The sequence below is a fragment of the Balaenoptera ricei genome, chromosome 6, assembly GCF_028023285.1.
Source record: "Balaenoptera ricei isolate mBalRic1 chromosome 6, mBalRic1.hap2, whole genome shotgun sequence".
NCBI lineage: Eukaryota > Metazoa > Chordata > Mammalia > Artiodactyla > Balaenopteridae > Balaenoptera > Balaenoptera ricei.
Genome location: NC_082644.1, coordinates 74,645,631 through 74,669,691, shown reverse-complemented (window position 1 = coordinate 74,669,691; position 24,061 = coordinate 74,645,631). Strand labels below are relative to the sequence as shown.

Genomic DNA, 24,061 nt, shown 5'->3' with positions numbered 1-24,061 from the left:
GTAACTTTTATTTTTTATTTAAAAAAATTTTTTTAAACATCTTTATTGGAGTATAATTGCTTTACATTGTTGTGTTAGTTTCTGCTGTATAACAAAGTGAATCAGCTATACGTATACATATATCCCCATATCCCCTCCCTCTTGCGTCTCCCTCCCACCCCCTATCCCTCTAGGTGGACACAAAGCACTGAGCTGATCTCCCTGTGCTATGTGACTGCTTCCCACTAGCTATCTATTTTACATTTGGTAGTGTATATATGTCCATGCCACTCTCTCACTTTGTCCCAGCTTACACTTCCCCATCCCCATATCTTCAAGTCCATTCTCTAGGTTTGCGTCTTTATTCCTGTCCTGCCCCTAGGTTCATCAGAACCATTTTTTTTTTTTTTAGATTCCATATATATGTGTTAGCATAGGGTATTTGTTTTTCTCTTTCTGACTTACTTCACTCTGTATGACAGAATCTAGGTCCATCCACCTCACTATAAATAACAATTTTGTTTCTTTTTATAGCTGAGTAATATTCCATTGTATATACATGCCACATCTTCTTTATCCATTCATCTGTCGATGGACACGTAGGCTGCTTCCATGTCCGGGCTATTGTAAATAGTGCTGCAATGAACATTGTGGTACATGGCTCTTTTTGAATTATGGTTTTCTCAGGGTATATGCCCAGGAGTGGGATTGCTGGGTCATATGGTAGTTCCATTTTTAGTTTTTAAGGAACCTCCATACTGTTCTCCATAGTGGCTGTAGCAATTTACATTCCCACCAACAGTGCAAGAGGGGTCCCTTTTCTCCACACCCTCTCCAGCATTTATTGTTTGTAGATTTTTTGATGATGGCCATTCTGACCGGTGTGAGGTGATACCTCTTTGTAGTTTTGATTTTCATTTCTCTAATGATTAGTGATGTTGAGCATCCTTTCATGTGTTTTTTGGCAATCTGTGTATCTTCTTTGGAGAAATGTATATTTAGGCCTTCTGCCCATTTTTGGAATGGGTTGTTTTTTTGATATTGAGCTGTATGAGCTGCTTGTATATTTTGGAGATTAATCCTTTGTCAGTTGCTTCATTTGCAAATATTTTCTCCCATTCTGAGGGTTGTCTTTTCATCTTGTTTATGGTTTCGTTTGCTGTGCTCTTAAGTTTCATTAGGTCCCATTTGTTTATTTTTGTTTTTATTTCCATTTCTCTAGGAGGTGGGTCAAAAAGGATCTTGCTTTGCTTTATGTCATAGAGTGTTCTGCCTCTGTTTTCCTCTAGAGTTTCATAGTGTCTGGCCTTACACAAAAATAAACTCAAAATGGATTAAAGACCTAAATGTATGGTGTTAGGGATTGTTCCAATTTCATTCTTTTACATGTAGCTGTCCAGTTTTCCCAGCACCACTTATTGAAGAGGCCGTCTTTTCTCCATTGTATACTCTTGCCTCCTTTATCAAAGATAAAGTGACCATATGTGTGTGGGTTTATCTCTGGGCTTTCTATCCTGTTCCATTGATCTATATGTCTGTTTTTGTGCCAGTACCATACTCTCTTGATTACTGTAGCTTTGTAGTATAGTCTGAAGTCTGGGAGCCTGATTCCTCCAGCTCCGTTTTTCTTTTTCAAGATTGCTTTGGCTATTCAGGGTCTTTTGTGTTTCCATACAAACTGTACAATTTTTTGTTGTAGTTCTGTGAAAAATGCCACTGGTAGTTTGATAGGGATTGCATTGAATCTGTAGATTGCTTTGGGTAGTATAGTCATTTTCACAATACTGATTCTTACAATCCAAGAACATGGTATATCTCTCCATCTGTATCATCTTTAATTTCTTTCATCAGTGTCTTATAGTTTTCTGCCTACAGGTCTTTTGTCTCCTTAGGTAGGTTTATTCCTGAGTATTTTATTCTTTTTGTTGCAATGGTAAATGGGAGTGTTTCCTTAATTTCTTTTTCAGATTTTTCATCATTAGTGTATAGGAATGCAAGAGATGTCTGTGCATTAATTTTGTATCCTGCTACTTTACCAAATTCATTGATTAGATCTAGTAGTTTTCTGGTAGCATCTTTAGAATTCTGTATGTATAGTGTCATGTCATCTGCAAACAGTGACAGTTTTACTTCTTCTTTTCTGATTTGGATTCCTTTTATTTCTTTTTCATCTCTGATTGCTGTGGCTAAAACTTCCAAAACTATGTTGAATAATAACAGTGAGAGTGGGCAACCTTGTCTTGTTCCTGATCGTAGTGGAAATGGTTTCAGTTTGCTCCATTGATAACAATGTTGGCTTTGGGTTTCTCATATATGGCCTTTATTATGTTGAGGTAGGTTCCCTCTATGCCTACTTCCTGGAGCGTTTTTATCATAAATGGGTGTTGAATTTTGTCAAAAGCTTTTCTGCATCTATTGAGATGATCATATGGTTTTTCTCCTTCAATTTGTTAATATGGTGTATCACATTGATTGATTTGCATATATTGAAGAATCCTTGCATTCCTGGGATAAACCCCACTTAATCATGGTGTATGATCCTTTTTTTTTTTTTAAACATTTTTATTGGAGTATAATTGCTTTACAATGGTGTGTTAGTTTCTGCTTTATAACAAAGTGAATCAGTTATACATATACATATGTTCCCATATCTCTTCCCTCTTGCATCTCCCTCCCTCCCACCCTCCCTATCCCACCCCTCTAGGTGGTCACAAAGCAACGAGCTGATCTCCCTGTGCTATGTGGCTGCTTCCCACTAGCTATCTATTTTACGTTTGGTAGTGTATATATGTCCATGCCACTCTCTCACCCTGTCACATCTTACCCCTCCCACTCCCCATATCCTCAAGTCCATTCTCTAGTAGGTCTGTGTCTTTATTCCCGTCTTGCCACTAGGTTCTTCATGACCTTTTTTTCTTTTCCCTTAGATTCCATATATATGTGTTAGCATACTGTATTTGTTTTTCTCTTTCTGACTTACTTCACTCTGTATGACAGACTCTAACTTCATCCACCTCACTACAAATACCTCCATTTCATTTCTTTTTATGGCTGAGTAATATTCCATTGTATATATGTGCCACATCTTCTTTATCCATTCATCCGATGATGGACACTTAGGTTGCTTCCATGTCCTGGCTATTGTAAATAGAGCTGCAATGAACATTTTGGTACATGACTCTTTTTGAATTATGGTTTTCTCAGGGTATATGCCCAGGAGTGGGATTGCTGGGTCGTATGGTAGTTCTATTTTTAGTTTTTTAAGGAACCTCCGTACTGTTCTCCATAGTGGCTGTATCCATTTACATTCCCACCAACAGTGCAAGAGTGTTCCCTTTTCTCCACACCCTCTCCAGCATTTATTGTTTGTAGATTTTTTGATGATGGCCATTCTGACCGGTGTGAGATGATATCTCATTGTAGTTTTGATTTGCATTTCTCTAATGATTAATGATGTTGAGCATTCTTTCATGTGTCTGTTGGCAATCTGTATATCTTCTTTGGAGAAATGTCTGTTTAGGTCTTCTGCCCATTTTTGGATTGGGTTGTTAATTTTTTTGTTATTGAACTGCATGAGCTGCCAGTAAATCTTGGAGATTAATCCTTTGTCAGTTGCTTCATTTGCAAATATTTTCTCCCATTCTGAGGGTTGTCTTTTGGTCTTGTTTATGGTTTCCTTTGCTGTGCAAAAGCTTTTAAGTTTCATTAGGTCCCATTTGTTTATTTGTGTTTTTATTTCCATTTCTCTAGGAGTTGGGTCAAAAAGGATCTTGCTGTGATTTATGTCATAGAGTGTTCTGCCTATGTTTTCCTCTAAGAGTTTGATAGCGTCTGGCCTTACACTTAGGTCTTTAATCTATTTTGAGTTTATTTTTGTGTATGGTGTCAGGGAGTGTTCTAATTTCATACATTTACATGTACCTGTCCAATTTTCCCAGCACCCCTTATTGAAGAGGCTGTCTTTTCTCCACTCTATATGCTTGCCTCCTTTATCAAAGATAAGGTGACCATATGTGCGTGGGTTTATCTCTGGGCTTTCTATCCTGTTCCATTGATCTGTATTTCTGTTTTTGTGCCAGTACCACCCTATCTTGGTTATTGTAGCTTTGTAGTATAGTCTGAAGTCAGGGAGCCTGATTCTTCCAGCTCCAGTTTTCATTCTCAAGATTGCTTTGGCTATTCAGGGTCTTTTGTGTTTCCATACAAATTGTGAAATTTTTTGTTCTAGTTCTGTGAAAAATGCCAGTGGTAGTTTGATAGGGATTGCATTGAATCTGTAGATTGCTTTGGGTAGTAGAGTCATTTTCACAATGTTGATTCTTCCAATCCAAGAACATGGTATATCTCTCCATCTATTTGTATCATCTTTAATTTCTTTCATCAGTGTCTTATAATTTTCTGCATACAGGTCTTTTGTCTCCTTAGGTAGGTTTATTCCTAGATATTTTATTCTTTTTGTTGCAATGGTAAACGGGAGTGTTTTCTTAATTTCACTTTCAGATTTTTCATCATTAGTGTATAGAAATGCAAGAGATTTCTGTGCATTAATTTTGTATCCTGCTACTTTACCAAATTCATTGATTAGCTCTAGTAGTTTTCTGGTAGCATCTTTAGGATTCTCTATGTATAGTATCATGTCATCTGCAAACAGTGACAGCTTTACTTCTTCTTTTCCAATTTGGATTCCTTTTATTTCTTTTTCTTCTCTTGATTGCTGTGGCTAACACTTCCAAAACTATGTTGAATAATAGTGGTGAGAGTGGGCAACCTTGTCTTGTTCCTGATCTTAGTGGAAATGGTTTCAGTTTTTCACCATTGAGAACAATGTTGGCTGTTGGTTTGTCATATATGGCCTTTATTATGTTGAGGAAAGTTCCCTCTATGCCTACTTTCTGCAGGGCTTTTATCATAAATGGGTGTTGAATTTTGTCGAAAGCTTTCTCTGCATCTATTGAGATGATCATATGGTTTTTCTCCTTCAATTTGTTAACATGATGTATCACGTTGATTGATCTGCGTATATTGAAGAATCCTTGCATTCCTGGGATAAACCCCACTTGATCATGGTGTATGATCCTTTTAATGTGCTGTTGGATTCTGTTTGCTAGTATTTTGTTGAGGATTTTTGCATCTATGTTGATCAGTGATATTGGCCTGTAGTTTTCTGTCTTTGTGACATCTTTGTCTGGTTTTGGTATCAGGGTGATGGTGGCCTCATAGAATGAGTTTGGGAGTGTTCCTCCCTCTGCTATATTTTGGAAGAGTTTGGGAAGGATAGGTTTTAGCTCTTCTCTAAATGTTTGGTAGAATTAGCCTGTGAAGCCACCTGGTCCTGGGCTTTTGTCTGTTGGAAGATTTTTAATCACAGTTTCAATTTCAGTGCTTGTGATTGGTCTGCTTATATTTTCTGTCTCTTCCTGGTTCAATCTCGGAAGGTTGTGCTTTTCTAAGAATTTGTCCTTTTCTTCCAGGTTGTCCACTTTATTGGCATAGAGTTGCTTGTAGTAATTGCTCATGATCCTGTGTATTTCTGCAGTGTCAGTTGTTACTTCTCCTTTTTCATTTCTAATTCTGTTGATTTGAGTCTTCTCCTTTTTTTCTTGATGAGTCTGGCTAATGGTTTATCAATTTTGTTTATCTTCTCAAAGAACCAGCTTTTAGTTTTATTGATTTTTGCTATTGTTTCCTTCATTTCTTTTTCATTTATTTCTGATCTGATCTTTATGATTTCTTTCCTTCTGCTAACTTTGGGGGGTTTTTTGTTCTTCTTTCTCTAATTGCTTTATGTGTAAGGTTAGGTTGTTTATTTGAGGTTTTTCTTGTTTCTTGAGGTAGGATTGTATTGCTATAAACTTCCCTCTTAGAACTGCTTTTGCTGACTCCCATAGGTTTTGGGCCATCGTGTATTCCATTTGTTTCTAGGTATTTTTTGATTTCCTCTTTGATTTCTTCAGTGATCTCTTGGTTATTTAGTAGCGTATTGTTTAGTCTCCATGTGTTTGTATTTTTTACAGTTTTTTTCCTGTAATTGATACCTAGTCTCATAGCATTGTGGTCAGAAAAGATACTTGATACAATTTCAATTATCTTAAATTTACCAAGCCTTGATTTGTGACCCAAGATATGATCTATCCTGGAGGATTTTCCTTGTGCACTTGAGAAGAAAGTGTATTATGCTGTTTTTGGATGGAACGTCCTATAAATATCAATTAAGTCGATCGTGTTTAATGTGTCATTTAAAGCTTGTGTTTCCTTATTTATGTTCATTTTGGTTGATCTGTCCATTGGTGAAAGTGGGGTGTTTAAGTCCCCACTTAAACTATTATTTAACTTACTGTCGATTTCCCCTTTTATGGCTGTTAGCATTTGCCTATGTATTGAGGTGCTCCTATGTTGGGTGCATAAATATTTACAATTGTTATATCTTCTTCTTGGATTGATCCCTTGATCATTATATAGTATTCTTCTTTGTCTCTTGTTATAGTCTTTATTTTGAAGCCTATTTTGTCTGATATGAGAATTGCTACTTCAGCTTTCTTTTGATTTCCATTTGCATGGAATATCTTTTTGCATCCCCTTTCGGTCTGTATGTGTCCCTAGGTCTGAAGTGGGTCTCTTGTAGACAGCATATATATGGGTCTTGTTTTTGTATCCATTCAGCCAGTCTATGTCTTTTGGTTGGAGCATTTAATCCATTTACATTTAAGGTAATTATCGATATGTATGTTCCTATTCCCATTTTCTTAATTGTTTTGGGTTTGTTTTTGTAGGTCTTTTCCTTCTCTTGTGTTTCCTGCCTAGAGAAGTTCCTTTAGCATTTGTTGTAGAGCTGGTTTGGTGGTGCTGAATTCTCTTAACTTTTGCTTGTCTGAAAAGTTTTTAATTTCTCCATCAAATCTGAATGAGATCCTTGCTGGGTAATCTTGGTTGTAGGCTTTTCCCTTTCATCACTTTAAATATGTCCTGCCACTCCCTTTTGGCTTGCAGAGTTTCTGCTGAAAGATCAGCTGTTGACCTTATGGGGATTCCCTTGTATGTTATTTGTTGTTTTTCCCTTGCTGCTTTTAATATGTTTTCTTTATATTTAATTTTTGATAGTTTGATTAATATGTGTCTTGGCGTGTTTCTCCTTGTATTTATCCTGTCTGGAACTCTCTGTGCTTCCTGGACTTGATTGACCATTTCCTTTCCCATATTAGGGAAGTTTTCAACTATAGTCTCTTCAAATATTTTCTCAGTCCGTTTCTTTTTCTCTTCTTCTTCTGGGACCCCTATAATTTGAATGTTGGTGCCTTTAATGTTATCGAGAGGTCTCTGAGACTGTCCTCAATTCTTTCATTCTTTTTTCTTTTTTCTGCTCTACAGTAGTTATTTCTACTATTTTATCTTCCAGGTCACTTATCCGTTCTTCTACCTCAGATATTCTGCTATTAATTTCTTCTAGAGAATTCTTAATTTTGTTTATTGTGTTGTTCATCATTGTTTGTTTCCTCTTTAATTCTTCTAGGTCCTTGTTAAATGTTTCTTGTATTTTCTCCATTCTATTATCAAGATTTTGGATCATCTTTATTATCATTACTCTGAATTCTTTTTCAGGTAGGCTGCCTATTTCCTCTTCATTTGTTTGGTCTGGTGGGTTTTTACCCTGCTCCTTCATCTGCTGTATATTTCTCTGTCTTCTCATTTTGCTTAACTTACTGTGTTTGGGGTCTCTTTTTTGCAGTCTGCAGGTTCGTAGTTCCCATTGTTTTTGGTGTCTGCCCCCAGTGGGTAAGGTTGGTTAAGTGGGTTGTGTAAGCTTCCTGGTGGAGGGGACTGGTGCCTGTGTTCTGGTGGATGAGGCTGGATCTTGTCTTTCTGGTGGGCAGGACCGAGTCAGGTGGTGTGTTTTGGGGTGTCTGTAGCCTTATTATGATTTTGGGCAGCCTCTCTGCTAATGGGTGGTATTGTGTTCCTGTCTTGCTAGTTGTTTGGCATAGGGTGTCCAGCACTGTAGCTTGCTGGTCGTTGAGTGGAGCTGGTTCTTAGCATTGAGACAGAGATCTCTGGGAGAGATTTCGCTGCTTGATATTATGTGGGGCTGGGAGGTCTCTGGTGGTCCAGTGTCCTGAACTCTGCTCTCCCACCTGTGAGGCTCAGGCCTGACACCCAGCCGGAGCACCAAGACTCTGTCAGCCAGACGGCTCAGAACAAAAGGGACAAAAAGGAAGAAAGAAGGAAAAATAAAATAATTAAAATAAAAAATTTTAAAAAATTATTAAAATTAAAAAAGTAATAAAAAAAAGAGAGCAACCAATCCAATAAACAAATCCACCAATGATAACAGGCGCTAAAAACGAAACTAAGATAAACATATAAATCAGAAACTAGTCAGTTGCATACAGCAAACCCCAAGTCTACAGTTGCTCCCAAAATTCACCACCTCAATTTTGGGATGATTCGTTGTCTATTCAGGTATTCCACAGATGCAGGGTACATCAAGTTGATTGTGGAGATTTAATCCACTGCTCCTGAGGCTGCTGGGAAAGATTTCCCTTTCTCTTCTTTGTTTGCACAGCTCCTGGGTTTCAGCTTTGGATTTGGACCCGCCTCTGCGTGTAGGTCGCCCTCTGGTGTCTGTTCTTCGCTCAGACAGGACGGGGTTAAAGGAGCAGCTGATTTGGGGGCTCTGGTTCACTCAGGCTGGGGGAGGGTGGGGTACAGAATGCGGGGTGAGCCTGTGGTGGCAGAGGCCACCGTGACGTTGCACCAGCCTGAGGCGCGCCATGCGTTTTCCCAGGGAAGTTGTCCCTGGATCACGGGACCCTGGCAGTGGCGGGCTGCACAGGCTCCCGGGAGGGGAGGTGTGGATCGTGACCTGAGCTTGCACACAGGCTTCTTGGTGGCTGCAGCAGCAGCCTTAGCGTCTCATGCCTGTCTCTGGGGTCCACGCTAATAGCCGCGGCTCGCGCCCATCTCTGAAGCTCATTTAGGCGGTGCTCTGGATCTCCTCCCCTCGCGCACCCCAAAACCATGGTCTCTTGCCTCTTAGGCAGTTCCACACTTTTTCCCAGACTCCCTCCCAGCTAGCTGTGACACTAGCCCCCTTCAGGCTTTGTTCATGCAGCCAACCCCAGTCCTCTCCCTGGGGTCTGACCTCTGAAGCTGGGGCCTCAGCTCCCAGCCCCCGCCCGCCCCGGCGGGTGAGCAGACAAGCCTCTCGGGCTGGTGAGTGCTGGTCGGCAGCGATCCTCTGTGCGGGAATCTCTCTGCTTTGCCCTCCGCACCCCTGTTGCTGCGCTCTCCTCTGTGGCTCCAAAGCTTCCCCCCCACCACCCCCATCTCCGCCAGTGAAGGGGCTTCCTAGTGTGTGGAAACTTTTCCTCCTTCACAGCTCCCTCTCAGAGGTGCAGGTCTCGTCTCTATTCTTTTGTCTCTGTTTGTTCTTTTTTCTTTTGCCCTACCCAGGTACCTGGGGATTTTCTTGCCTTTTGGGAAGTCTGAGGCCTTCTGCCAGCGTTCAGTAGGTGTTCTGTAGGAGCTGTTCCACATGTAGGTGTATTTTTGATGTATCTGTGGGGAGGAAGGTGATCTCCATGTCTTACTCGTCCATCATCTTGAAGGTCCTCCAGCTACTGTAACTTTTTAAAAGTATATTTTAATTGTGAACAAACTAAGTCCAGATGTTTGGAAGAAAGTTAACTAAGTTATAATGTTGACTAAGTGAAATAAGATGTAGCCATTAAAAATGGTAATTATAAAAACACATGACATAGTGTTAAGTGAAATCAATATTATAATAGTTTTAGAGAGAAGAGAAAAAAGGCAATGCTAGTCAGTGTGAAATGTAGGATTATAGTGATTTTTAGTTTTTTCCTCTTTTCCTTAAGTCCACTAAAGTTCTTACAAATGTAGTTTTAAAATAAAATTGAGGAGGTCAGGTACCCAACTACAAGTATCACCAGGAAATAAGTTTACAAAGCCATCTTGATCCCTAAAATAGTAAGAAGTCTGTAATTTTTAAAAATTGTAGTATATTTTGTTTACAGTATTGTGTACAGCATAGTGATTCAGGTGTAACATGTATAGCATAGTGATTCGTTTTTCTTTGCAGATTATATTCCATTATAGGTTATTAGAAGATGTTAGATATAATTCTCTGTGCTACACAGTAAATCCTTGTTGCTTATTGTCTATTTTATATATAGTAGTTTGTATCTGTTAATCCCATACTCCTAATTTGTTTCTTCCCCCCTCCCTCTCCCTTTTGGTAACCATAAATTTGTTTTCTATGACTGTGAATTTCTGTTTTGTATATAGATTAATTTGTATTAATTTTAGATTCCACATACAAGTGATATCATGTAGTATTTGTCTTTCTATATGACTTATTTCACTAAGCCTAATATTCTCTAGGTCCATCCACCTTGCTGCAAATGGCATATTTCTTTTTTATGGCTGAGTAATACTCCATTTTATATACATACACACACACATACACCACATCTTCCTAAGCCAATCGTCTGTTTATGGGCACTTGGGTTGCTTCCATGTTTTGACTATTGTAGATAGTGCTGCTATTAGTCTGTAATTTTTAAGAGGACTACTTTCTGGATGCTGAGACCAGGGAAAATTTCTTTACCCCTTTGATTCTTAGATTTCTCATCTCTAAAATAATCTGTGGATGTTGGGAAGATTAAATATGATGATGCATGTAATGCAATTACCATGGTACCTGGCAGTCAGCAATCACACAAAGATCTTAATGAGTTGGTATATTTAGAAGTATTGATGTAATTAATTAAAATATAAAAACATTACTTCAAGGGATAGAAATTTAAAGTGAAAGTTCTACAAGGTAAATACCAATTTATCATTATCATGAAAGTCATTTATTTTTGAATAAGAAAATAAGAAATAAGAGGAAACTTTTTCTCAATGTTAAAAATCCAGATCATGGATAGATACAAAGTCTAGACGGATAGATTTCCTACAATAAAAAGAATTCATGGGAACAGTGGGGACACCTGCTTTAAAGGTTAATGCTAGACAAATACAAATAAGTGATGGCCAGGAGGTCAAGAGCTCATACTCTTAGCCAGTTTGCCTGGGTTCACGTCCCAACTTTGCTGCATGAACTTGGACACCCTACCTAACTTCAGTTTCACCATCTATAGAGCAGGATTAATAACAGCGCCTACTTGATACTGTTATGGTAGGAATTAAATGAGTCAATACGTGTAAAGATCCAAGAGCAGCACTTGGTACATTAATGAGTGCCATGTAATTTACTTAGAAAATGTGATTATGAAGTTTTAAGCCTTATTATAAGTTTGTTTCCATAATTTTAGCCATTCATCCAATTTTGATTTGATAAGAAACCACTTATGGTATTAATAAAATAAAATATCATTCTTGGAAAATGTAAGCCTTAATGCTTTTAGATGGTGAAAATCTTCAGATGTGTGTTCTCGAGGTGTAAATACTTATTGAATGAGTATAAGCAAATCATTCCATAGAGCAATTTAACACCTAGTGACCATATTACCCTACCCCCAATTTTATGTCTCTTATAAAGAAATATCACTTCATTCTCAGGAAGTGAAGCCATAAGACCTCTGGATGAAAATTAAAACAGTTCACTCAGTTACTAGGATATTAACTGGAATGGAGGAGTATTGACTGTCAAATGATATTATCAGAAGACTCACCAGCACTCTGCTTATCTCAGATTTAAAAATCAGCAAGCATTCAGGTGCAGAGTTAGTACAAATGCATTCATTTGTGGTTATAGGTTCTATGAAAGTATTTTCCTGAGGATTTCTATAAGTAATTTCTCTTGGTGTAAATCAACTCCATTTAGATAAGTTGGTATATATAAATATGTAAAGAAAATATGTCTCAAATAGCTCAATCAGACCCATACCTTTGCTATTATGATGAAACATATTTCATATGTAATACTTTAGTCATCACTGTCACATGCTATTATTGACCAGCCATTGAGCCCATGGCATGAAGGTTTTCACCACATCAGCACAAGATCATTATTTGCTCCCAACTTGCTCTTATTTCCCTCTTTTATCAGATGACCCCACCATGTATTAAGTTACCCTGTTTGATAACACAGGGTCCATCTTCTCCTCATCTTCCTTACACAGTACCCACCTCCCATCCAGTCAGTTACCACACTCTCAGAAGTCTCTCCCCTGGGAATCTTTTGCTATCCTATTAAAGAACTTGTCGTCTTCATCTGTACCATTATAGCACTTTCCTACCTGTTTCTTCCTCTTATGTCTATTAAATTACTTTAGAAGATGACCTTAAAGCAACTCTTCTAAAATGCAAATTTAATTACGGTGCCAGACATTTCCCATATTGCTCTGCAAATATTCATTCTGCAGGATGTTAAAGATGTTACATTTGGGAAATTCTGGGTTAAATCATGTTAAAACATGATTCTTCATTGTAAGACTTATCAGGGCTTTTGGGATTTATACATTATGATGTCCAAAGGGTGTTTTTTTTTAAATTTTTAATTTTAATTCAATTCAAAAAAAACTTTTGGCCTTCCAGCATGTGGGATCTTAATTCCCTGACCAGGTATCAAACCCACGCCCCCTGCAGTGGAAGTGCAGAGTCTTAACCACTGAACCACCAGGGAAGTCCCCAAAACGGTGTTTTAATATGTAATTTTTCCTAAACTGTACTGACCAAAAACTTTTTTGGGGGTGGGGTGGGGTATAGTACAGAGAGGGCTGATGTCCTTCGGAATGCACTTTGTGAAATACCATTTTATTTGCCTCTCCAAATCCACATTAACCTGTGAGATAAAGCACAAATTCCTTAACATAACTTATAAGAACTTCTGTGGTCAGCTTCCTGGTATCACCTTAGCCCCATTTACTGCTCTTGCACACACACCTTTTGTTCTGATCCTGTCAAACTATATTTAGACCCAATGTCCTGTATATTGTCATGAGATACATGCACTGCTCTCTCTCTACCTGAAATATTTTCTCTTACCTTGTCTGCTTGATGAACTCTTTATCCTTCAAGATGAAGGATGGGGTACAAATGACACCTACTTTGTAAATGTTCCTGGACCGATCCAACCAGTCAGTCTCTTTCTCCTCCATACTTGCTGGTACTTACCTCTCTTGTAGTTCTAATCAAATTTTATTAAAAATAAAATATTTGTATATAGTCCCCCTTCTGTGCCAGACTAGGGGTTCCTTAATGGTCAGTATTCTTTGATCCTGTGTCCTGGCATCTGGTCCATGATTGATGCTCAGTAAGAAAAGGAGTGGTGCTTCTGTAGAGGTAAATGGACACCCTATTGTCAGAGGAGAGACATGCAGTGTAATCAAGTTAAGACTCTAATGAAATCACAGAGGCAAGACTGCGTTTGCTAATTAATACATGGCAACTTCAGACATGAAAACATTTTCAGCAGAAACAGCTTCTGAATACCAGTGCCTTTGTCTACTAACAACGATGTCCTCAAATCAAATGGTGAGCATTTGTAACATTGAAGGTTACTTCCTACCTTTTTTTCTGCTTTCCTGATCACCATATCTCTGAATAAAAGAGAAAAGAACAGAATGGCCTTCAGAGAGGCTGGAATCATTATTGAATATATCACATCTCAGATCTTGGAAAGAGATCAAAGGAGAAACAATAAATAGGGGTTCCCCCCTTTTAATTTAACCACTCACTCTTGCTTAGCTATATAGATCATTCATTTTTGAAATCAAGATAGTTGTGGCCACAGCTCTCTCTCTGTAAGAAGCAAATAGCAGAGTCGGCTTTATCTCAGGACAAAGTATATTCAGAGAGTAAATTTACTCAGAATAATAACATTAGAGTTTTTACAATTAAAAGGGGCAAATAGAACCCATATTATTACACGTAAGAAAATGATGCTGGAACAGGGTAAAAGACTTGCCCAGGGTCACGAGAACTTACATTTTCTAAGTTGCAAAGGTATGTTTTTAGTCATGTTTAAAAATACAACTCACGTAAGACTAGAGAAATAAAGCAAAGTAGACTTTAAGATCAGCCGGCAAAATCTTATTGTCAAGCTTTTGTCTCTTTATCTTTCATTTGTGTAGAGCATATGTCTTTTAAGTAATTTTTACACTAACTGATGTTTTACAGAGATACATGGAGAGGGTATCAAGGAATGATTTAGGAAGAGACGGGTGGTGTTTGTAAATTGGGGCAGGGTGGGCGAATGCTTGGCCAGCCAATGGGAGTGATGGTGGATCACCATCTTATAAAAGTTTTGCAAGATGAATCTAAAGCATTCTTCTTAAATTTTCATTCATTTTTGTTTCCTAGTGCAGAAGACCACGTATTATTGACTCACCACTTAGCATTTTCTTTAAAATGAGCATTTAAAATTTTGTTAAAAATCAACAGAAAAGTTTACCGTTTATGGAAGCAGGTTAACTGAGAGATGAGGCAATGGGAAGGCAGACGTGAACAGAGATGGTCACAGTAGTAGCTTCTGGTCGTGTTTGCTTAGAGCAGGCCCAGCGATGGATTGGTGGTAGCTGTAAGGACTTTGTCGTAATCCTTTTGTGGACTCAGTTGGGCTGGCTAAAGGAAGGACGCAACTCTAGGGCTACCGAAATCAGCCAACAGGGTGTGCCCTTGCTGGGATGAGGGCTATCTATGAAGTAGGGAGGGGCTTTCTTTTGATACTTGGGAAGCTTCAGCCAACCTTATCTGAAGGAGAGGTAGGAGGGATAGTTTATCTTTTCTCCTTGCCCTTACCGCCTCTGCACTTTAGAGGCTGCATGAGATTTGATCTTACCATTGTCAAAAATCCAGCAACAGTAAAAGTTAAAACCAGATCAGTAAAATAGTATTTGTTAATAATTTATTGTGCACATAAGAAGAGTTCATGAACTGGGAGCTTTCAAACCCCAAACTGATGTGAGGCTTACAGAATGGCTTGTAAAGTGAAAATGAGGAAGTTGGTTAACCTTTATAAAGATTGGTTATTACAGTGGGGATTTCTAGAAGGAAGGAGATTGGTTAAAAGTGTTTATCTTATACTTTAAGGAAGATGACTTTAATTTCTTTTATGATGGCCAGAAACATTTACCAGCATTTACCTAAATTAAATTTTGCTTATGATTTAGTTTTGCTTACATGGCTTAAATGGTTTGTCTGCTCAGGGAGTTTTCAAGTTGAGTCTCCACTTTGTATTTTACTTTAGCACCATCCACACATAAATCTTTACAAACTATCTAAGGATATACAGGGGCAGAATGCTAAAGTGCTTTTGCATTCAACCTCTTAAAAATACTGTTTTGATAGATCATAAGACTTTGGATAAAACCAAAGCAGCTTCTAGTAGGATAAATTTGGGGGCTGCTGTTTCATTTTAATATGTGTGAAAAGTAATAGAAACCTTAACCTAAAGGAGGATGTCTCAGTCTTGGCACTATTGACATTTTGGACCATATAATGCTTTGTTGTAGGCGGCTGTTCTGTGCATTGCATAATGTTTAGCAACATTTCTGTCCTCTACCAACTAGATGACAGTAACACAACCCCTGGCCCACCCAGTTGTGACAACTAAAAATATCTCCAGATATTGGCAGATGTTCCCTGGAGGCCAAAATTGCCACAGGTTGAAAATTACTGACCTAAAGCACAATGTATCGTTTCCTGCTTACTATGAAGTGAAAACTTGCCTTTGAGTCAGGAAACTTTCAATTAGTGCTGAAATCCCTTTTTCTTTATCCATCACACATGTGTTGAACATATTACAATTAATCAGATCCTGGGGATACAAAAATAAATAAGAAATTGCCCTTCTGGACTTACATTGTAGTAAGGAAGACAGGTATATGAAATAAATCATTACTGTATAGGGTTCGAGTGTAATTTTGTAGAGGTAAGTCCATGGTGCCATGCAAGCTCCGAGAATGCAGAACCAAGTTCGGAGTGAAGAACTCAGGGAAGTTCTGTAATGAAAGGCATCTCTGGATTATTTCAGAGCTGTTTCTCCCGTGTTAGATACATTCCCTGGGAGATGAGGCCCCTCTTAGCCCCATGGATGCAGGAAAGTCATTGATTTTAGTTATAAGAACCTGCTCCCAATAAAAATTGCACAATTTTATGCTGGAAGAAGTTGGTCCTGGTGTGCGACTTTCACAGCACTGTTCTGTGTTGATGTGGCGAGTCATTGTGACAGAGGTGATCGATATCACAGACTTCCATCATTTTGAGAAATGTGAAATGAGCAAAGTCCACATCAGGCAAACAGTGCCATCACTTTAAAGACAATGAACTGAACTCAGAATGTCACATAAATTCCCAAGAAAAACTATTGTTACCCTAAAATGCTGTGTTTCCCTTGTTTAAAGAGCCGAGCAGTAGAGTTAATGAAGAATCATGTATTCTACCTCCATTGACTATAATTAGAATATGTGAAAGAAGAATGTTTTTCTTTTAGGTTAGAAAAGCTAACAGAATAAAGAAACTCAAAATTAGCTTGTATCTGAATTTTCCTTTGGGGAGGCGAAGGTTCTAATTTTAAAAATTAAATTTCTCTGTTACAATGAATTAGTATTATACGTAAAATTTTATTTAGTTAAGTATTTATTGTATAGCTACCATGTATAAAGTACAGTATTGTGGGACTGTAAACAATGAAGAAGACAGTGTTTACTCTCAAGCACTTATCGTCTTGTAGGGAAGATGAGCACTAAATAACCAGGCTAATTCATCAGAAGGTAAGATTAGTGCTGTAATAGGGGAGTTCAGATGAGACAGTGAAGAATTATAACTGGTGAATGAAGAAAAATGAGCATCAACTGTTTGTCTTTCTGATTTCCTGAGCACAATAATATATATCAGGAATATTTGCAGGTCAAAAGTTTCATCCTCTAGTATTAATAAAGCTGGTAGAAAGCTGTGATATGGTTTTAGTAGCTTGTTCTCAAATTCAGTTTTCTCTTCAAACAAAACAGTAAAAGGAAACTTTCTCTAAAAATGCAAGAATACCCTCTCGTGTCTTCCATCCTTCCTTCCAGTTATTCTGCCTTTTTCCCTATCTTAGGACCATTACATATGTACCTTCAATTCTGTCCCTCTGCTCTTGGCTCCTGCACGGCACTCTGCTGGCTCCTTCTCATGTTTTACATCACAGCTTAAATGTCACTGCCTAGAAAAGGTCCTTATTTACAACATTTGTTCACTTCCTCCATTACACTTCAAAGCATTACGTGAAAGTAGGATCCTTGTCTATTTTGTTCACTAATATATCCCTGAACAAGGCACAAGAAATAGTGTATACTTAATATGTATACTTTGAATGTGTAGACAAATACCTCTCTTCAAGTGTTTATCCCTACACTAGATTACATATAAGCTTCTTAAGGGAAGGATAAATGTCTGTTTTGCTCACCGTCGTATAACCATTACCTAGATTAGTGCCCAGTTCAACGAAGATTTTAAAGAAATATTTTTTTAAAGATGGAAATGAATTAATCAAGGTCTAGTTCAGGTAAAAAGCAAAAAAGGAAAACAAGGGCAATAACAATAACAAAAACATATGATCCTACCAATAGCTTGCCAATAGGTATGGGAAGGAAAAGTAAACATTTGATGAGTCAATTTTAAAAAAGTATAGCTTCAAGGTTAAATACATGTAATCATCTTCTCAATTTGAATTTATTATGGTAAAATTCCTTAAACATCATTTATTAAACCAAATGTAATAATTTTAAACATACTCCCTCTCCCCCATAGAATTGCGGCTGATAATCCATTATTAACATTCCTTATGAATCTGTCATTACTCTAAGTTAAAGAATAAGTGTTGTTAATGGGGTTTACTCTGTTAATGGCAGTGGGGAGTTACCAAGCCTTAAACTATGGACCACGTGCAAGACCGGTATTCACATTGTATAGTTTTATCAGTCTAAAATGATTCTCAGTATTGGCCACCAGATGGCAGTGTATGGGAAAACTTTCCCACTTCAAAAAGAATTCTTTCTTCAGCCACTTGATGGCATCTCCTCATTGTTTTCAAGAACTCTTGACCCACTCATCTTGGTTCCTTTTGTGTTCCCTGTCTGCACCGCTTTCCTCCTGCAGTTCTTCCCTATCACATGGACTCCCACCTGCAGTGCCAGTCATGCATACAGTTCCCTAAAGAGAAGGTCTTTAGGACATTCCTTTGAATGTTATTCATTGTGAAAAATTTCCACTCTAATTGTTTAAAATGTACTTTAAAGAAGAATTTTTTTCTTGTATTTTAAAGGCAACAGAAAGCTGCATAGGATTCTTTAAATATTATGATAAAATTATATATATTTATATATACATATATATACACACACACACGCATATTTATAATGGAAAAAATGTGTGTGAGCGAGTGATGTTTTTGTTGAAAGGGTTTATGATTAGCTTGTACAATAGCATCACGTTGTTGAACTATAATATTATGATTCCATATAGGGAGCTTTAAGCTCTACTCTTCATAGGAAGATATAGACTATTTACACCTCTTTGGCCTATTAAAAATTCCTGATTAAAAAAAAAATTAGGGTAAAATGTAGTACCACATCAGCATTCCAGTGTAATTTAGACTTTGATTTTATAGTGTTTGCAGGCAAATTAACCTTTTAAAGTATGTGTATGTGTGTGTGTGTGTGTGTGTGTGTGTGTGTGTGTGTGTGTATGTATTTTTAAGGGCTGGTAATTTTTCCTTTCAGGATATTATCTCGTTAACATATTTGACTTGTCAACCAAAATTCTCATAAGGCCATTATATAAAGTGAAGCTTTGGGGGATCATACTTTCAGGGGTCACTATTTCAAGCATTTTAAAGATACTCCACAGGAGAGGAGGGGAGGGCATTTGCCCCACCCACTCGAGCCCAGGAAGCCTGCTGGGCTCCCAGGTGAGGTCCCCCACCCTCTGAGACCAGGGGTTGGGGGCACACCTGGGCCCCTTCTGTTCCTTGAGCCTAAGCCCCACCCCCCACAGCCCCCAGGGCCTTTTCCAGCACTGTGGGTCCTGAGCATTGGCCCTGCCCACCATCCAAACCTCGCCCTTGCTTAGGCCCCGCCCTCCACAGCCAAGGCCTTTCTACCCCCCCCCTTTTTTTTCCTTCTCCCTCCTCCTCTTTCTTACTATGGTGGTACTGTTGTACCTTCCAGTTGTTGATTCATCTATATTTTTATTTTTATATTCTTTCTAACATATCTGTTAGTTTCCTAGTCTAATTTTATTTTTTTCTTTGTTATTGTCTCTCTCTTTTTTTTTTTTGCTACCCCACATGGCTTGCGGGATCTTGGTTCTTGAGCCAGGGCTCAGGCCAAAGCTCCTGCAGTGGGAGTTCTGAGTCCAAACCACTGGACTAACAGAGAACCTCATACCCCAGGGAATATCCATCGGAGTGAGGTCTCACGGAGGTCCTCATCTCAGCACCAAGACCCAGCTCTACCCAACAGCCTACAAACTCCAGTGTTGAAAGCCTCAGGCCAAACAGCGAGTAAGACAGGAACACAATCCCACTCATTAAAAAAAAAAAAAAAGAGACGGCAAAAAAAGATGTCACAGATGAAGGAGAAAGGTAAAAGCCTACAAGACCAAATAAATGAAGAAAAAATAGGCAATCTACCTGAAAAAGAATTCAGAGTAATGATAGTAAAGATGATCCAGAATCTCAGAAATAGAATGGAGGTATGGATTGAGAAAATACAAGAAATGTTTAACAAAGATCTAGAAGAGAACTAAAGAACAAACAAACAGAGATGAATAACACAATAACTGAAATGAAAAATGCACTAGAAGGAATCAATAACAGAATAACTGAGGCAGAAGAACAAATAAGTGAGCTGGAAGACAAGATGGTGGAAATAACTGTCGAGGAGCAGAATAAAGAAAAAAGAATGAAAAGAACTGAAGACACTTGGGCTTCCTTGGTGGTGCAGTGGTTGAGAATCTGCCTGCCGATGCAGGGGACACGGGTTCGAGCCCTGATCTGGGAAGATCCCACATGCTGCAGAGCAACTGGGCCTGTGAGCCACAACTACTGAGCCTGCGCGTCTGGAGCCTGTGCTCCGCAACAAAGAGAGGCCGTGACAGGGAGAGGCCCGCGCACTGTGATGAAGAGTGGCCCCCACTCGCTGCAACTAGAGAAAAGCCCTCGCACAGAAACGAAGACCCAACACAGCCAAAAAATAAATAAATAAATGTAGTCATTTAAAAAAAAAAAAGAATTGAAGACATTCTCAGAGACCTCTGGGACAACACTAAACACACCAACATTCGAATTATAGGGGTCCCAGAAGAAGAAGAGAAAAAGAAAGGGACTGAGAAAATATTTGAAGGGATTGTAGTCGAAAACTTCCCTAACATGGGAAAGGAAATAGTCACCCAAGTCCAGGAAGCACAGAGAGTCCCATACAGGATAAACCCTAGGAAAAACACACCTAGACACATATTAATCAAACTAACAAAAATTAAATTCAAAGAAAAAATAGTAAAAGCAGCAAGAGAAAAGCAAAAAATAACATGCAAAGGAATCCCCATAAGGTTATCAACTGATTTTTCAGCAGAAACGCTGCAGGCCAAAAGGGAGTGGCAGGAGATACATAAAGTGATGAAAGAGAAAAACCTACAACCAAGATTACTCTACCCAGCAAGGATCTCATTCAGATTTGATGGAGAAGTCAAAACCTTTTCAGACAAGCAAAAGCTAAGAGAATTCAGCACCACCAACCAGCTTTACAGCAAATGCTAAAGAAACTTCTCTAGGCAGGAAACACAAGAGAAGAAAAAGACCCACAAAAACAAACCCAAAACAATTAAGAAAACGGTAATAGGAATATACATATCGATAATAACCTTGAATGTAAGTGGATTAAATGCCCCAACCAAAAGACACAGACTGGCTGAATGGATACAAAAACAAGACCCATATATATGGTGTCTACAAGAAACCCACTTCAGACCTAGGGACACATACAGATTGAAAGTGAGGGGATGGAAAAAGATATTCCATGAAAATGGAAATCAAAAGAAAGCTGGAGAAGCAATACTCGTAACAGTTGAAATAGAATTTAAAATAAAGACTGTTACAAGAGATAAGGAGGGACACTACATAATGATCAAAGAATCAATCCAAGAAGATACAAGAATTATAAATGTTTATGCACCCAACATAGGAGCACCTCAACACATAAGGCAAATGCTAACAACCATGAAAGGAGAAATCGACAGTAAAACAATAATAGTAGGGGACTTTAACACCCCACTTACACCAATGGACAGATCATCCAAGCAGAAAATAAATAAGGAAACACAAGCTTTAAATGACACAATAGACCAGATAGATTTAATTGATATTTATAGAATATTCCAACCAAAAGTGGCAGAATACACTTCTTCTCAAGTGCACAAGGAACATTCTCCAGGATAGATCACATCTTGGGTTACAAATCAAGCCTTGGTTAATTTGAGAAAACTGAAATCATGTCAAGTATCTTTTCTGACCACAGTGCCATGAGACCGGATATCAATTACAGGAAAAAAACTGTAAAGAATATGAACAGGTGGAGGCTAAACAATACGCTAATAAATAACCAAGAGATCACTGAAGAAATCAAAGAAGAAATAAAAAAATACATAGAAACAAATGACAATAAAAACACAATGACCCAAAACCTATGGGATGCAGCAAAAGCAGTTCTAAGAGGGAAGTTTATAGCAATTCAATCTCACCTCAAGAAACAAGAAAAATCCCAAATAAACAGTCTAACCCTACACTTAAAAGAACTAGAGAAAGAAGAACAAAGAAAACCCAAAGTCAGTAGAAGGAAAGAAATCATAAAGATCAGAGCAGAAATAAATGAAATAGAAATGAAGAAAACAATAGCAAAGATCAATAAAACTAAAAGCTGGTTCTTTGAGAAGATAAACAAAATTGATAAACCCTTAGCCAGACTCATCAAGAAAAAAAGGGAGAGGACACAAATCAATAAAATTAGAAATGAAAAAGGAGAAATCACAACTGACACCACAAAAATACAAAGAATTATAAGAGTCTACTACCAGCAACTATATGCCAATAAAATGGACAACCTCGATGAAATGGACATATTCTTGGAAAGGTACAATTTTACAAGACTGAACCAGGAAGAATTAGAAAATATAAACAGACCTATCACAAGTAATGAAATAGAAACTGTAATTAAAAATCTTCCAGCAAACAAAAGTCCAGGACCAGATGGCTTCACAGGCGAATTCTATCAAACATTTAGAGAACTAACACCCATCCTTGTTAAACTCTTCCAAAAAAATTGCAGAGGGAGAAACATTCCCAAATTCATTCTACGAAGCCACCATCACCCTGATACCAAAACCAGAAAACAGTTATCACATAAAAAGAAAATTATAGACCAATGTCACTGATGAACATAGATGCAAAAATCCTGAACAAAATACTAGCAAACAGAATCCAACAACACATTAAAAGGATCATATACCATGATTTATGGGATTTATCCCAGGGATGCAAGGATTCTTCAATATACGCAAATCAATCAATGTGATACATACATCCTTAACAAATTAAGGAATAAAAACCATATGATCATCTCAATAGATGCAGAAAAACTTCTGACAAAATTAAATACCCGTTTATGATAAAAACTTTACAGAAAATTGGCATGGTAGGAATTTATCTCAACATAATAAAGGCCATATGTGACAAATGCAAAGCAAGCGTCATACTCAATGGTGAAAAACTGAAAGCATTTCCACTAAGATCAGGAACAAGACAAGGATGTCCACTCTCGCCACTCTTATTCAACATAGTTTTGGAAGTCCTAGCCATGGCAGTCAGAGAAGAAAAAGAAATAAAAGGAATAGAAATTGGAAAAGAAGAAATAAAACTGTCACTGTTTGCAGATGACATGATACTATACATAGAAAATCCTAAAGATGCCACCAGAAAGCTACTAGAACGAATCAATGAATTTCGTAAGATTGCAGGATACAAAGTTAATGCACAGAAATCTCTGGCATTCCTATACAACAACAATGAAAAATCAGAAAGAGAAATTAAGGAAACATTCCCATTTACCATGGCAACAAAAAGAATAAAATACCTAGGAATACACCTGCCTAAGGAGGCGAAAGACTTGTAGTCAGAAAACTATAAAACACTGATGAAAGAAATCAAAGATGACATAAACAGATGGAGAAATATACCATGTTTTTGGATTGGAAGAATCAATATTGTGAAAATGACTATACTACCCAAAGCAATCTACAGATTCAGTGCAATCCCTATCAAACTACCAATGACATTCTTCACAGAATTAGAACAAAAAATTTCACAATTTGTATGGAAACACAAAAGACCCTGAAAAGCAAATGCAGTCTTGAGAAAGAGAAACAAGAGTTGGAGGAATCAGGCTCCCCGACTTCAAACTATACCACAAAGCCATAGTAATTGAGACAGTATGGTACTGGCATAGAAACAGAAATATAGATCAATGGTACAGGATAGAATGCCCAGAGATAAACTCACACACATATGGTCACCTAATTTACGATTAAGGAGGCAAGAGTATACAATGGAGGAAAGACAGCCTCTTCAGTAAGTGGTGCTGGGAAAACTGGACAGCTACATGTAAAATAATGTTATTAGAACACTACCTAACACCTTACACAAAAATAAACTCCAAGTGGATTAAAGACCAAAATGTAAGGCCAGACACTATAAATCTCTTAGAGGAAAACATAGGAAAAACACTCTTTGACATAAACCACAGCAAGATCTTTTTTGACCCACCTCCTAGAGTAACGAAAATAAAAACAAAAATAAACAAATGGGACTTAATCAAACTTAAAAGCTTTTGCACAGCAAAGGAAACCATAAAAAAGACAAAAAGACAACCCTCAGAATGGGAGAAAATATTTGCAAGTGAAACAACAGACAAAGGATTAATCTCCAAAATATACAAACAGCTCATGGAGCTCAGTATAAAAAAACCAAACTATCCAATTAAAAAATGGGTGGAAGACCTAAATAGACATTTCACCAAGGAGACATACAGAT

General features: G+C 37.8%; 1 protein-coding gene across 13 annotated transcripts in view; it reads left to right on the top strand.

Moving 5' to 3' along the window:
* TRPM3 (transient receptor potential cation channel subfamily M member 3) overlaps positions 1–24,061 on the top strand; it is a 941,238-nt gene that overhangs the window by 281,930 nt on the left and 635,247 nt on the right. The window lies entirely within an intron of this gene.